We start from the raw sequence: 14,053 nt of genomic DNA, 5'->3' as shown, positions 1-14,053 counted from the left end.
ATAGAAGTTATTGAATTAATACGCGATAACATATCTGCAGTTTAATTTACTAAAACTGGAATATGACAGATGTCCGTTATAAATTGGCTGATATAGTCTAGTTGCCTAATCTGCCGCGGTTCTCCTTTGTCACAGTGTTTATTAAAGGTCGTTTGGTTGCCCTCTACCATGGACTGAAAGTGCTTTAGTGCAAGATATATGGCGAACAACTCTGTGTCGTATACCGAGCATGGTTGCCACAGTTGGTAACTTTCTACCAAAATTGGTAACTTTTAAGTGGTTTGGTAACTTGGTAACTTTTATTTCATTTTGGTAACTTGCAACCAAATATCTATTTGCATTACTAGAAAAAAATTAATTATGTTTTGCATGTGTGTAATTATAAAAACCCTTCGAGTATCAGTGGCAGCACTACTGGCACTTCTACAAAATTACTTCGATAAAGTTAGAGATATCTTATATTCGAATACTGGAATTATTTGAATTACAGTGGTAGCACCACGTGCTACACTTCTAAAACAACTATCGAATTTTTGCGATAAATTTTGAATTCTACCATCTCACATTTAATACTGGAAATACTGTTTGCAACAATAGTACAGTAAAATTAGTATACAAAATTCGGCCATCTGGCAACTTTTGGTAAAGTCCAAAAACAAACAAGTAAGAAAGACTAAGTTCGGGCGGAGCCGAACATTAAATACCCGCCGCAAGTATTAAATATTGGATTTTCACCTTTCCGAAAGGTACCGCTACATGGCAAGCCGGGGTGTATCAATTTGACTAAATTAGCGTCCTTAAATTTCGAAATATGGAAGTTTCAAGCATTTCTGAAATTTACCGTTATATGAAAAGTTGCCTCAAGTTTAGTCCGATTTCAGTAATTTTCAACATTTTGCTGTTATGTGGCAAGCACAATAACCGTACCGAGTTTGGTACAAATTGGTAGAACCGTTACCGAGATTCATATATGTCATCATAAGTGGGCGGTGCCACGCCCATTTTCCAAAATTTTTATCACAAGCGTATTTCTTGATAAAGAGTTGTTGCAAGCATTAACTTGAATAAATTAGCTTTAATATTTACTGCTTTATCGAAGATTTCGTATTTCTCCAAATTACCGTTATATGGGATGTGGGTGTGGTTATAGTCCGATTTTAAAAATTTTCGGTCATTTAGTATGCAGTAGCAAGGCTAACAATTGTGCCAAGTTTGGAAGAAATTGGTACAGGCGTTACCAAAATATACACATGTAACCATAAGTGGGCGTGGCTAAAAATTATTGCAAATATCAATTTTGAGTAAATAATCTTCAGTATTTCTGAAAATTACCGTTATATGGGAGGTAGGCGTGGTTATTGTGCGATTTTGCCCATTTTCAATACCATCCGTCCTACGCCCGAAAGAAGTACACGTACAAAGTTTCGTCAAGATGTCTCAATTTTTACTCGAGTTATCGTGTGCACAGACGGACGGACGGACAGACAGTCACCGCTTAATCGATTTCGCTTTTCATTCTGATGATTTATGTATACATTAGTCTATATCTATCTCGTTTCGTTTTGCCTGTTACAAAGAACCGTTAGGTGAACAAAATTATAATACCCTTGTGCACAAGGCGCTCGGGTATAAAAAAATGTCGCGTACTTTTTACCAGACCCACCTACTGACATGTATTTCGACGTAATGAATCCGAATCTGAGGCCCGTTTGACACGTACAGTAAATTATGAAAAACCGAAAAAATAGCAAAAAAATGAGCAATTTTCGCAATTTACTCGAAATTATGTACGCGTCAAGCGGGCGGTTAAAAGCGCCCGCAATTTTTTTTTTGTGGGCCGGTGCTTTGATTCCGTGAGTCGCAGGTTCAAATATCGGCACATTCCGAACGAAAAATGACACTGAAGATGGCACAACGCCGAAACCGGTTTTGTCTACAAACCAAATTTGGCAAGCGATGACCAAAAATCGTTCCACATTATATTATACTCCTACCCTGTCTGAAACGCCAACAACGAAAATGAGAATATCGGAGCATGCAGTGATTAGTTGATAGAAAAATATTTTCTAATAAAAAAAACATTATCATTGTCAACAGGATTTTCCATCTTGATAATTTATTAAAAAAATAGATTTTAACTTCTGTGCTAGAACTAGGAGTTCTTGCTAAGTAATTAAAAATTTACAAATTTTAAAAATATTGAATTTATTATATAAGGTCACAGAATCGGGCTGTAAGTAGATACCCATTTGTTATGAAATATAGCAGTTTCATTCAGTATATTTTTTTCTCATTGAAGAAATGAAGATTTTAGTTGTGAAGTTTTGGTAACTTTTGGTAACTTTCCTTGAGAGATTTTGGTAGAAAAAAAAATTTGGCGAGCGGCAACCATGATACCGAGTACCGCTTTTCAGTTTCGTTAAGGCGGCGTGAAAAATAAAAGAGTGGTTGTGGGTTATTTTCTACCACTTAATGCAAATACCACTCCCACAGCGATGTCGGAAGCGTCAGTGACTAACTGAAGTTGATCGTCGACAAGGTAGCGGCGTTAGCCAAATTTTATTTGCACTCTTCAAATGCTTCAACTGCTTCTTTATTCCATGCGATAAGAGCCTTGTCATTCCGTTTGTTGCCGTGAATTAGTTTTTGCAAAACTGCTTAACGTTTGGTGACGCCAGGTAAAAACTTACGATAGAAATTGATTGTTGCTAAGATGATTTTTAATTCATTGGCAATTCTTGGGCGTGGTATTCGCAGAACCGCCTATATCTTCTCCAGAAATGGGTGACCTCCTGTGCTGGTAATAAGGTGACCAAGGAATTTTAGCTTACTTTTTCCAAATTCGCATTTGGACGGGTTAGTTGTCAGCCCAGCCGCACGAAGTCGCTGAAATACCAAATGCATATGCTCCGTGTGGTCTTGCATGTTTGCAGATGCAATACATATGTCGTCAACGAAGGCAAACACGAAGTCCATCCCACGCAGAGCTACGCGAATTAGGCGCTGAAACGACTGGGAGGCATTTCGTAACCGGAACGTCATATACGTGTATTCGAAGAATCCAATAGGTGTTATGATGGGTGTGTTCTTTACGTCTTCGGGTCTTGCTGGGACTTGGTAGAACGCCCTTTGCAGATCGATTTTGCCGAAAGCTGTTTTTCCACCAAGAATGGTCATACAGTCATGGACAAAAATAATGGGGTACCGGTCCGGAACTGTGATTTTTTTGAGAGCGCGGTAGTCACCGCATGGTCTCCAAGTCCCGTCTGCTTTATGGACCATATGTAGGGGGCTAGCCCAAATTCTTTTAGATAAGCGGCACACTCCTATTTTCATGAGGAATTCAAACTCGGACTTCACTGCAGCCAGCTTCTCGCGATCAAGCTTACGGGATGACCACGAGTTTCTATAACGTGGCTAACTTCAGATTTTACTGGCAGACTATCCGACGTCATTTCAGTTATGTCTTCGAAGTCTACAAAGAGATTCGCGAAAGGACATTTGGTATCGAAAGCCTTGATATGCACATTCAGCGCTGTGTGAATGGTGCACGGCGCTGCTAGTCTTTTCTTGTTGTCAATTAATTTATTGCATTTTAATTCAATAATCAAGTCGTAATGACAAATAAAATCACTGCCTATTGTTGGAGTATCACGTCTGCAACCATAAAGTTCCATGTAAAGTTTCGACGAAGACCAAGGTCTATATGCTGACTCACAATGATATAGGTGTTATCAATCCGCCGTTGGCGGCATACAATATAACTGAGGTGGGACGAAGGACTGAACAATTACTTTTCTATGGAATTACGTTAAAGACGGCCCCAGTATCGATCAAGTACTTAAAGCGAGACAAACGATCTGTGGTAACAAGTTGATTGATTGAGCAACTGCACCGCTGGGAGACGTTTCTAGTCAATCGTGCTTTTTGGAAACACTGTTGCCTACGTCGCGTTAGCGGTGGCTGCATGGGCTACGGCAACGAGTTACAGTATCGCCAAAGGTTTGGTGGTACCAACACTCATTACCACCAGTAAGCTTTGACTTTTGAGTGTTTTGACGACTACGTGAACGCGCGCGTCTGTCGTTTGTTCGCGAACGGCTGCGCTGCCGTGTGCTCAGGTTGCCGATTTTTTGCTATAACTGGCGCATTGTGTTCGCTAGCTGTGTGATTGCTGTTTGTGAACCTTCTTCGGGTATGTTGGATGAAACCACAAAATTTGGGTGAGCGTCTACATTACACAATTAGGACACCGATCGGACTACATCCACATAGAGCACTTAATGTTTTTTTCTTAATAGGACCGCTCTATCTCAAAAAACTTTTCAAGAACGCCCTACTTCAGAATTTAATTCAAAAACACCGTATCTCAAAATTTGGTTCAAAAACGCCCTATCTCACTTCAAAATGTATTGAAAATATGCTGATATAGGCCGCTTTTGAATCGACAGCTGAGATAAGGCGTTATTGAAACGAGTTCTGAAATAGGGCGTTCTTGAAAAGTTTTTTGAGATAGAGCGTTTTCGAACTGGCTGCCGAGATAGGTCGATCTTCCACTCAGCCATCGATTCTTCTAGTTATAGCTGTATTTTAGGCTGACGGCTCTCTCCAAAATAATTGAGTAGCTCACTTTTAAAAAAATCGTACATGTCTACGCCAGTGCTAGTTACGCGCTGTGGATTTTCATCATTATTGCTAATCTGCCCGATAGTAGGCAGAGTAAGCGGATCCAGTGTTGCCATAACGTGGTAATATCTCTGGGTATCGCTGCTCATATTGCAGGCCTTAAACCAATAGCCCACAGATGTGAACTAAGCGTCCATTATATTTAGTGTTAAGAGAGGCATTGGAATTTGGGAATGCACTTCAGTATAAGCTGCCGAATTTCGTTGTTGCGAAAATATTGTGTCTGCTGATGTTCAGCAAACGGTACGGCTATCTCTTTTTGTTGGTGCCCATACGGTGCTATCGTATTATGCTGGTGCATCGCTACCAGGGGAGCTTCACTGCCCTCTGCCTGCGCCGGCTGATGCGTCGCTGCAATTGCTGAATCCAATATAATGAACGTTTGACCCTTGTTCTGGTTCTGCGTTTCACCGGTGCTCCTGCTGCTACTGTAACCCGGCGGAGCTGCTGCGCCTCCTGGAACACCATTGCTGCCAGATATGGTTATGCTATCTGTACGTAGCAGGTTTCGATTCATTTTTCGTTATTTTTTATTAATATCAAATAACGCGATTTGCCCTTTTTCTGGCACCATTTTGGTCTAGATGTCTGAGATCGCGTTAAAGTAAAACTATTCCGTTGAGTGACGAACAGCAATTAAGATTTATTTGCTTTCGTTCTTTTGCTTTACACTCCTTTCGTTAATTAGTGATGAACAACCTTTTGTACTAAGCTAATGAATTGATATTGATAACAATAAATACAAATTTCTATACATTTAAAAATAGAAAATTGATTATAACTAAATGCAAAGTGGTGATTGCCGGTGACAGGTAATAAGATCAACGTGAATAAGATCAATTGACTATTTCGCACCAGGGTGCGAAATAAAGTCAATTTACATGATTACCTTTTTAAAAAGACATTATTGACATTATTTCTCTTTCAAAAATTAAATTTGCTTAGCTTCGCGGCGGCCCGCGTCGGCGCGCTACATCGCGCGCGGCTCGGCCCCCCGGCCCCCCTTCCTCATCTCCCACCGTGCTGTAACGCAGGTAGATTTATTTTTTTTATCTTTTTCTCAACTATTTAAATTTCGAAGATGCGACCTTTGACCCCTTATAGCACCTGTAATATAAGTTTGCACAAAAAAAGTTATATACCATATAAATAAAAGCAAAAGGCGGGGTACGTTTTTTAGTTACTTACATGTAAATAATTTTTTACCAAAGCTCCTATTTCGAAATTTAAAGGCGCACATCTCGATTTCGGAGGCTAACTTCGAAGAACGGAGAAATTAAATTTTTACCTATGCCTTAATCTTTTAAAAACAAATTGGTTTGGTCTAATACCCAGCCGGGTGCTGTACAGTGTATTCCAGTATCTTAATTTATGTATATTGTAACTATCAATATCTTATAAAGAGAAGGGTTAATTTTTTAATCTAAAACTGATAAAGTTAGAAGAACGAAATTCGAGGATGTGGTAGATAACATATTAGTCCTTGTCATACTTTTTTTTCGAAATATATATTGGATATTTAAGGATAAAGTTTTAAAAGCCCATTTTCAACACTTATTCATTCTGATGCACCAATAAATTAAATTTTTATTCAATTCTACAGAATTTTTCCTTTAAATGTTACCCATATTGGTACTCTACAATGCACAAAATCTTTTAAATATTGTTTTATTTTCAATCATGTCCTAGAAATTTCATAGTCCTTTAAAAAAATCCCGACGTCAAAGAGCAAAATTTAAAACGCAGTTATACTATATTTGGCTCTTAATTTTGTGAATATATTGATTTTTTCGTGTGTTTAAAAAATTTTGGTTTTTGTCTCACGGTGTAATTGCCAGAGTAGTTATGCTCAGGAAAAATTCCTTAAAACCTATTAGTAAACATGGTTAGAATCGAATCAACTACTTAGTTGGATATTTTCACATATTTCGATATAAGGACTTTCTGCCACTCTCCGATCACTGTGTGACGTTCAAAAAATGTATATTATCAAATTACATTATCAAGACTACAACTAGTTATTTCCTATCAGCTCTCATCGTACGCACAGATAAATAGTTCATACGAACTAAACATTTTGAAGTTCCTAAGTAATCTGTATGTGTTAATATCATGAAGCAGATATTCGTGCAAACCAAATTGAAACACAAAAAAACTTGATTTTGAACTTTTATTTAAAATCAAACAACCGTCAAAGTTAACACCAAATGTACACAGTGGACGATTGTGTTTTACAAAAACCTCTTTTTCTTTTAACAAGTTAAATGGGGTTAATTTGAACGTAATAAAGAAGTAATTTTAAAAATACTTACTTTACTCTGCATAGCTTCTCATTGTGAGGGTCAAACAAAAATTGAGTGGTTTTGCTGTGTAAAGCACTTCAAAGAGGTAGCTACTAGAGATGGGCACGGGCCTAAATTTTCAGGGCCCGCACGCTAAGAATTTTAGTGGGGCCCGGCCCGGGACACGTCCCAGCCAATAAAGAAAGAAATAAAGAGCCAACTTTAATTGTATGTACCTATACATATGTACATATTTTTAATTTTGTGTTAATGTATGTATATTTACTTAAGTGAATCAATTTTTTGGATAGGGAAGCAAAGCGCATGGGTCTGGTGGTAAACGAGGACAAGACGAAGTATCTCCTGTCATCAAACAAACAGTCAGCACATTCGCGCCTTGGCACCCACGTCACTTTGGACAGTTACAATTTCGAGAAAGTAGAGAATTTCGTTTACTTGGGAACCAGCATTAACACCGATAATAATGTCAGCATTGAAATCCAACGTAGAATCACTCTTGCCAACAAGTGCTACTTTGGACTGAGTAGGCATTGCAGGAGTAAAGTTCTCTCTCGACGTACGAAAACCGCGCTCTATAAATCACTCATCATGCCCGTGCTGGTATATGGCGCAGAAGCATGGACAATGACAACATCCGATGAGGCGGCTCTTGGAGTGTTTGAGAGAAAGATTTTGCGGAAGATTTACGGGCCTTTACGCGTTGGCGACGGCGAGTACCGCAGACGATGGAACGATGAGCTGTATGAGCTTTACAACGATATGGGCATAGTGCAGCGAATTAAAATACAGCGGCTCCGCTGGCTTGGTCATGTCGTTCGAATGGACACCGACGCTCCAGCTCTGAAAGTATTCAACTCGGAACCCGCTGGTGGTAGCAGAGGAAGAGGGAGGCCCCCACTGCGATGGAAAGATTAGGTGGAGAAGGACTTGGCGTTTCCAATTGGCGTCAGTTGGCATAGAGGAGAAACGACTGGCGTTCTTTGCTGAACTCGGCCAAAATCGCTTTGGCGGTTACAGCGCCAATTTTTTACATCAAAGATTTTTATTATATATTTTCTGGGAGTGCAAGTGAAAGATATTTTATGTACAGATATGTAAACAAAATTACTAAGTATCTTATTTTTTCTAACGGTTTCCAAATATTTCTTTTTTTTTGCTTTTTTCTTATCAAAAGAGTTTTAATATGTACTATTTTTTTTTTCTTTGATAAAAACAAAAGCTTAGCAACGGGCTTATTCGTGCTTTTATGAAATCTTACTGAACGCCCATGTACGCACGAGCTCGTGCTGACAGCAAATTTTCCGGCCCGTACCGGCGGGCTTACGCAGGGGCCCGCTGGGCCCGTGCCCATCTCTAGTAGCTACTGAGCGTCAGCAAAGTTATCAGAGGTCTGTTGCGCTCGACGAAGGGTAAAAAGCCTTTATATAAATACATATATTTGTCATAATTTTGTTTTAACCTGAATTCAGCGTAAATAATCTAATTCTTAATGACTTTATTATGTTTATAACTTACTACTTATGTATATATGTAATAGTATAAGCTTTCGCTCGCAATAAAAGTCTCAATGACACAACAGATAAATTCCATTTAATTTACAATGTATCGAAACGGGAATGCGGAACATAATAGTGCTGATGGTAACTTCGAAGTGACACTAGCGACAAAAGCAACAATTTACTCAGAGGGATTAGTCGAATGGAAACCTCCAGCTATTTACAAATCATCCTGTGAAATAGATGTAGAATATTTTCCTTTCGACGAACAAACATGTGTGCTCAAATTTGGCAGTTGGACGTATGATGGGTTTAAGGTAGGTTATCCCAGTTTTTTCATTCCTCACAACTTGCATAATAACTAATGTTGTTAACTCCCGAATTTAAATTTCTAAAGCAATTTATTTATTGAAGTAACGGCGTTACTCGTCAGGACGGTGTATATTCGATAAGTCTTAATTCCACGCTTTTTCGTTCCATCTTTAATGCATTTTTTTACAGCTGCAAACCAAACGCTTAAACATTTTCGTCTTCATAGCGTGTAGAATTTTTATAAATAAATCGTCCCCTAACCGCCAAAAGGACGTAGTCGACAAAAAGTAAATTTTTCGGTAGGCGTTTTTTTTCTTAACATTCCAATCACTGTTGATACTAACGTGAAGGTCAATGAAAAAGTTACATTTGATGGTAGGTATATAATACTGAGGGTTTGTCGCCACAAAAAAGCTGCAGCACGCAATTGCGGCGGTTGGCCAAAAAATATATTAAAAATAAACATTTCTTTTTTCATTACAAAACCCCTTTTGATGAAAATGTTGCTCTTCCATGTGCAAAATGGTTTTGATATCCCAGTCAACCCTGTAAAAGTGTATGTGAAATAACACAAACGGCAATAACGCAAAATTTATTTATTTAATACCAAAATCTGAGTATGGAAATAAAACAAATTTTGCCTTATTTCCCTTTGCTTATTTATACTATTTGTGACAAAAACAGTTACAGTTGATAGAAGAAAAAAGAACTTTTGTTTGTGCTTCCAAAAATTAAATTAAACGAAAAATGTGGTATAATTTATATGATGAAAGTAATACTCACAAGATATTTTTACTTATGAAAAGTCTGACAAATTATCGGGAAAGCCTCTTTAATAACTGCTCGGCAAATTGAACATAGCGTGTTTGTATGAATTTTATCTGCATGCTCTTTAATATGTAGAAAACATTGCTGCCAAACCTTAAAATGTTTGCATGGATCAAACAAAAGTTACCGTTCCTGTTCGCAGCATATATCTAACAAGGAGAATATTTATTTATTTATTAATCCAGTAAAAAAATATTTCATACAGATTTTTCGCAAAAAAATAAAATATAAATTCATAACTAATTTTGAAAAATATTAAAAAGTAGTTTGGAATTAAATTTGGTAGAAGAAAAATAGATAGCAGAAGAGTTTGAGAGCGAGTTAAACTCTTTTAAAGCTCTGCGAATAGGAGCGTTATTCGCATAATTATTCCGGCCAAAGTCCAGAGAAACAATATCATGATTCCTAAGGCTTCTTGGTGTGATATTAAATGTAATCCGTTCGAATAAGAACGGCGAGTCAATCGCAACCCGTATAATATCCAAACGAAAGTAAGAGAAAAATTAATATTCCTATTGTGCAGTGATTTAAGGTTTATGAGCAAGCATCTACCAGTGTAAGATAGAAAAGGGCCAACAAAATGTAGAGAGCGTAGATAATACCGAATGAAACATTTTTGGATTCATTCAACGATGTTAATATTAAAGTGTGTTTGCATTGTTCAACTTTGCGTTCAACATTTGCGTTCAACTCAGCGCAGGGTTGCACGAAAAAAAGTTGAATGGCTAAAAATATCAAAATATGAAAAAATATCAAAATATTCGCCATAAAAAGGTGTTTGCATTGTTCAACTTTGCATTCAACTTTTGGTTGAATGGCCTTTCAACTAATCGCTTTCAACAAAGTTGGTCGCCAGCCAACATTTAGCCATTCAACTTTTTTTTCGTGCAACCCTGCGTTGAGTTGAACGCAATTGTTGAACGCAAAGTTGAATAATGCAAACACTGCTTTACATTCATAATATGGTCGCCAGATGAATACAGCGTACTCGAGCTTAGAACGAACAAAAGAAGGGTAAAGAATGTTGTTTTGTGTTTTATCTTCAGTTGAAATTTTGGCATTACTATCACTTGCTTCACTAATATTTCCAATTAGCAACAATAGATTCGGGCTTTCACATATGTTAATATCTGGCCGAGCTTCACCTCCAAGGGGGAGGAATCTACAGTTTTACGCCGACTGCGAACGGCGATTGTATTTTATGAGAAGCTGTTTTTCATGGCAGAAGTACACTCGGAGGCTTGTCATTGCCTGCCGAGGGGCGACCGCTGTTAAGAAAAAACCGTTTTTCTATATTTTTCTTGCGATTTTGCTTTGACCAGGGCTTGAACCCAGGCCATGCGGAGTGATAGCACGCACTGCTACCACTACACTGGGGCATTAAAAAAGGAGTTTCAAAAGTAAAGTAGTGTCATTTTTTATTATTCTTTTTTCTAAACGGTTAGAAAGCCACCAGTGCATAGTTGCGAAAGGAGGGGAGGGGGCGGAAGACGCGAGCGCGACGTCGAACGCGGCCCGGCGCGCGAACTCGGACCGCCGCGACGCTGGGCACTTTCAAAGTTGTATACTTACAAATGCGTCCATTTTACTTGTTCATGTACTACATTTTGTCAAATGTAACTGGGTAACTACCTACATATGTGTGTGCATATGTGCACACGCTTATCCTTGTTATTGTTCTTACATATCGTACTACTCACTCCAAGAACTTTTTTAACCGCAGGGCCCTGTAAGCTCTTTAAGGCCTGTCAGAATAAGTCTAATTAGGAATTTGGGCGAATTTTTAGGAAACGTAAAATTTTCTCTCTTACACCGTGGCTAAATTTTACACACACAAAAAAATAACGTATTCGCGAAACCATGGGTAAGTTATAATAAACTGGGTTTTTAGTTTTTCTCTCTGATGTCAGATTTTTTTAAAAGACTTTGAAATTTAGAAAATATGATTATTTAAAAAATTCAGTGCAATCTATATATTAATACGCTAACATAAATTTTGTCTCCGTTCGTTTGGCGATTCTACCGAACCGATTCTTCAAAACCAAGAACACCGTTGGAAAGGCAAACGGATACGGCCAAAACCGTCGTTTAAACATTTTCGAATTGTGTATATATGCTGCTGCAACATGTTCAATTTGACATGTTTCGCCTGTTGTTTCACTACACATTTGAAATTAAGCTTTGAAGTAAAGATAAATATGAAGAAATAAATGATAACGATGAAGTCAAAAAAAAAGAAGGCAAAAGTGAAGATAAAGACGAAAATGGAGACAATGACAGATAAGAATTAGGGTTACTGAAAGGGTAAGAACATTTCTTGAATTTATGAAGTGAAACTTCTTTAGCGGCAGTTGGTTGGTTGGGAGTAAATTGTCAAATTCAAGGGGAATATGCACATGGAAATGGTTCTCAGCGGTTTAGCGGTTTGAGAATAAAAACAAAAACAAAGATTCCTAGAGGTAGAGGCAAAAACGAAGATCAAAATAAATTTAAACACTTTAAGGTAAAGATGAAGAGGAATATGCAAAAATAAAGATAAATATGAAGAAAAGGATGAGGATGAAGATCGATATTGTTATCGATATAAAACTCGATATTTGTATCGATATAATAATCGATATTGCTATCGATAAAATAATCGATATTGTTATCGATACTGTTATTGATTAAATAATCGATATTGTTATCGATACAGTAATGTATATTGTTATCGGTATAATAATCGATTAGATAATATATTTTGTTATCGATTTAGTCATTTATATTGCTAACGATATGTACAATAATCGATACTGATGATTGTTATATTTTTCGATGATTTAATCGATTTCACAATCGTTGTATTTTTCTATATGTTTATGGATATTGTTATCGGTATTTTTATCGACACAGTTATCCACAGGGTTATCGATATACTAATCGGAACATGGGATGTCATCACATTACATGATATCACATCACATTTTATCACATGATATGAAGAGGCTTCACATGATATGATATCACATCACACGATATCAGGTGACATGAATTATATGATATGACATCACATTATTTGGCATGACATCACATGACTATGACATCGTATGACATGACATGGCATTACATGACGTGGCATCACATGATATGACATCGTATGGTATGAAATCATATGACATGACATGAGAGGATATGACAACACATGACATGACATTACTATCACATTACATAAAATCACGTCACATCTTATCACGTCATCGCACCTCATCTCATCTACGTGAAGAGAAAAAGAAAAGGATATAAGCAAAGATGTGAAAGATAAAATCAAAGATGAAGACCAAGGTAAATTTACGATTTCAAAACTAAAGACACCGTTGTAAAGGTAATTTTCTGTAGATGAGGAGAGTTTTTATAGTTTCGGAATTGGTTAAAATCGTCGCTTAAATTTTTTTTCCATATTTGTGTATGGTTGTTTTTCCAAACCTGTTCAATTTCAGCTGCTTCGCATTTTGTTTTACTTCGTATTTGAAATTAAACTTTGAAATAAAGATAAATATGAAGATGAAGAAACAAGTGATAACGATGAAGATAAAAGTGAAGATAAAGACGAAAATGGAGATAAAGGCGAAAATGGAGACAATGAGAAATACATAAGAACTAGGTTAACAGAGTTGAAATTTTACGATAGGAATCGAAATAAAATCAGCCATAAAGGTTACTGAAATTTATCGAGTCATCGAAGTTTATAATTATCGAAATTTATCCATGCTTATTAAGTTATCGCAACATATCGAATTATTCAAACTGATCAATGTTTATCCAAATTTACGGATAGTTATCCAGCTTTAAAAACGTGTGTGATAAACGAAATTTGTCAAGTTAAAGAAATGTATCAAGTTATCGATATTTATAGAATTATCACTATTTATGGACTTAACGAAATTTATCGAGGTGTCGTAATGCATGGAGTTCTTTCAACTTACAGAGTTATCGATAATTATTGATCTATCTATCTATATATTTTTGGAATTTTCAACATATATCGATTTTTCGAAATTTCAAGGTTATATAAGCTTATCGATTTATCACTGCTTATCGAATTTGATCGTCTTAACAGAGTGTAACGAGTTATCAAAATGTTTAGATAGTTCTAGAAAAATGTGGAGTTTTTGAGTTATCTAAATTTATCGAGCCATCGAATTTCACAATTATCGAAATTGGTCGAGTTATCGAATTTTAGTGTTCTTGAAATTCATCGAACTATCGAAATGTATCAAATCATTGAAATTTATCGATAAACTTGAATGTATCGGGTCAATTCTAAGTCCTGCCGAAGTCCTCCAAAGACTTTCTCAGATAAAAAAAATGTAGTTACGTTTTAGCAGAAGATTTTCCAGTTAGTTAATTTGTACCGTATAAGTTTTGCTACGTGTTAAGTTAGAAAACCTC

Source organism: Rhagoletis pomonella, unplaced genomic scaffold (genome assembly GCF_013731165.1).
Source record: "Rhagoletis pomonella isolate Grant_MI unplaced genomic scaffold, Rhpom_1.0 Rhpom_scaffold_00001, whole genome shotgun sequence".
Classification (NCBI taxonomy): domain Eukaryota; kingdom Metazoa; phylum Arthropoda; class Insecta; order Diptera; family Tephritidae; genus Rhagoletis; species Rhagoletis pomonella.
Note: the sequence above shows the minus strand (reverse complement) of the source record.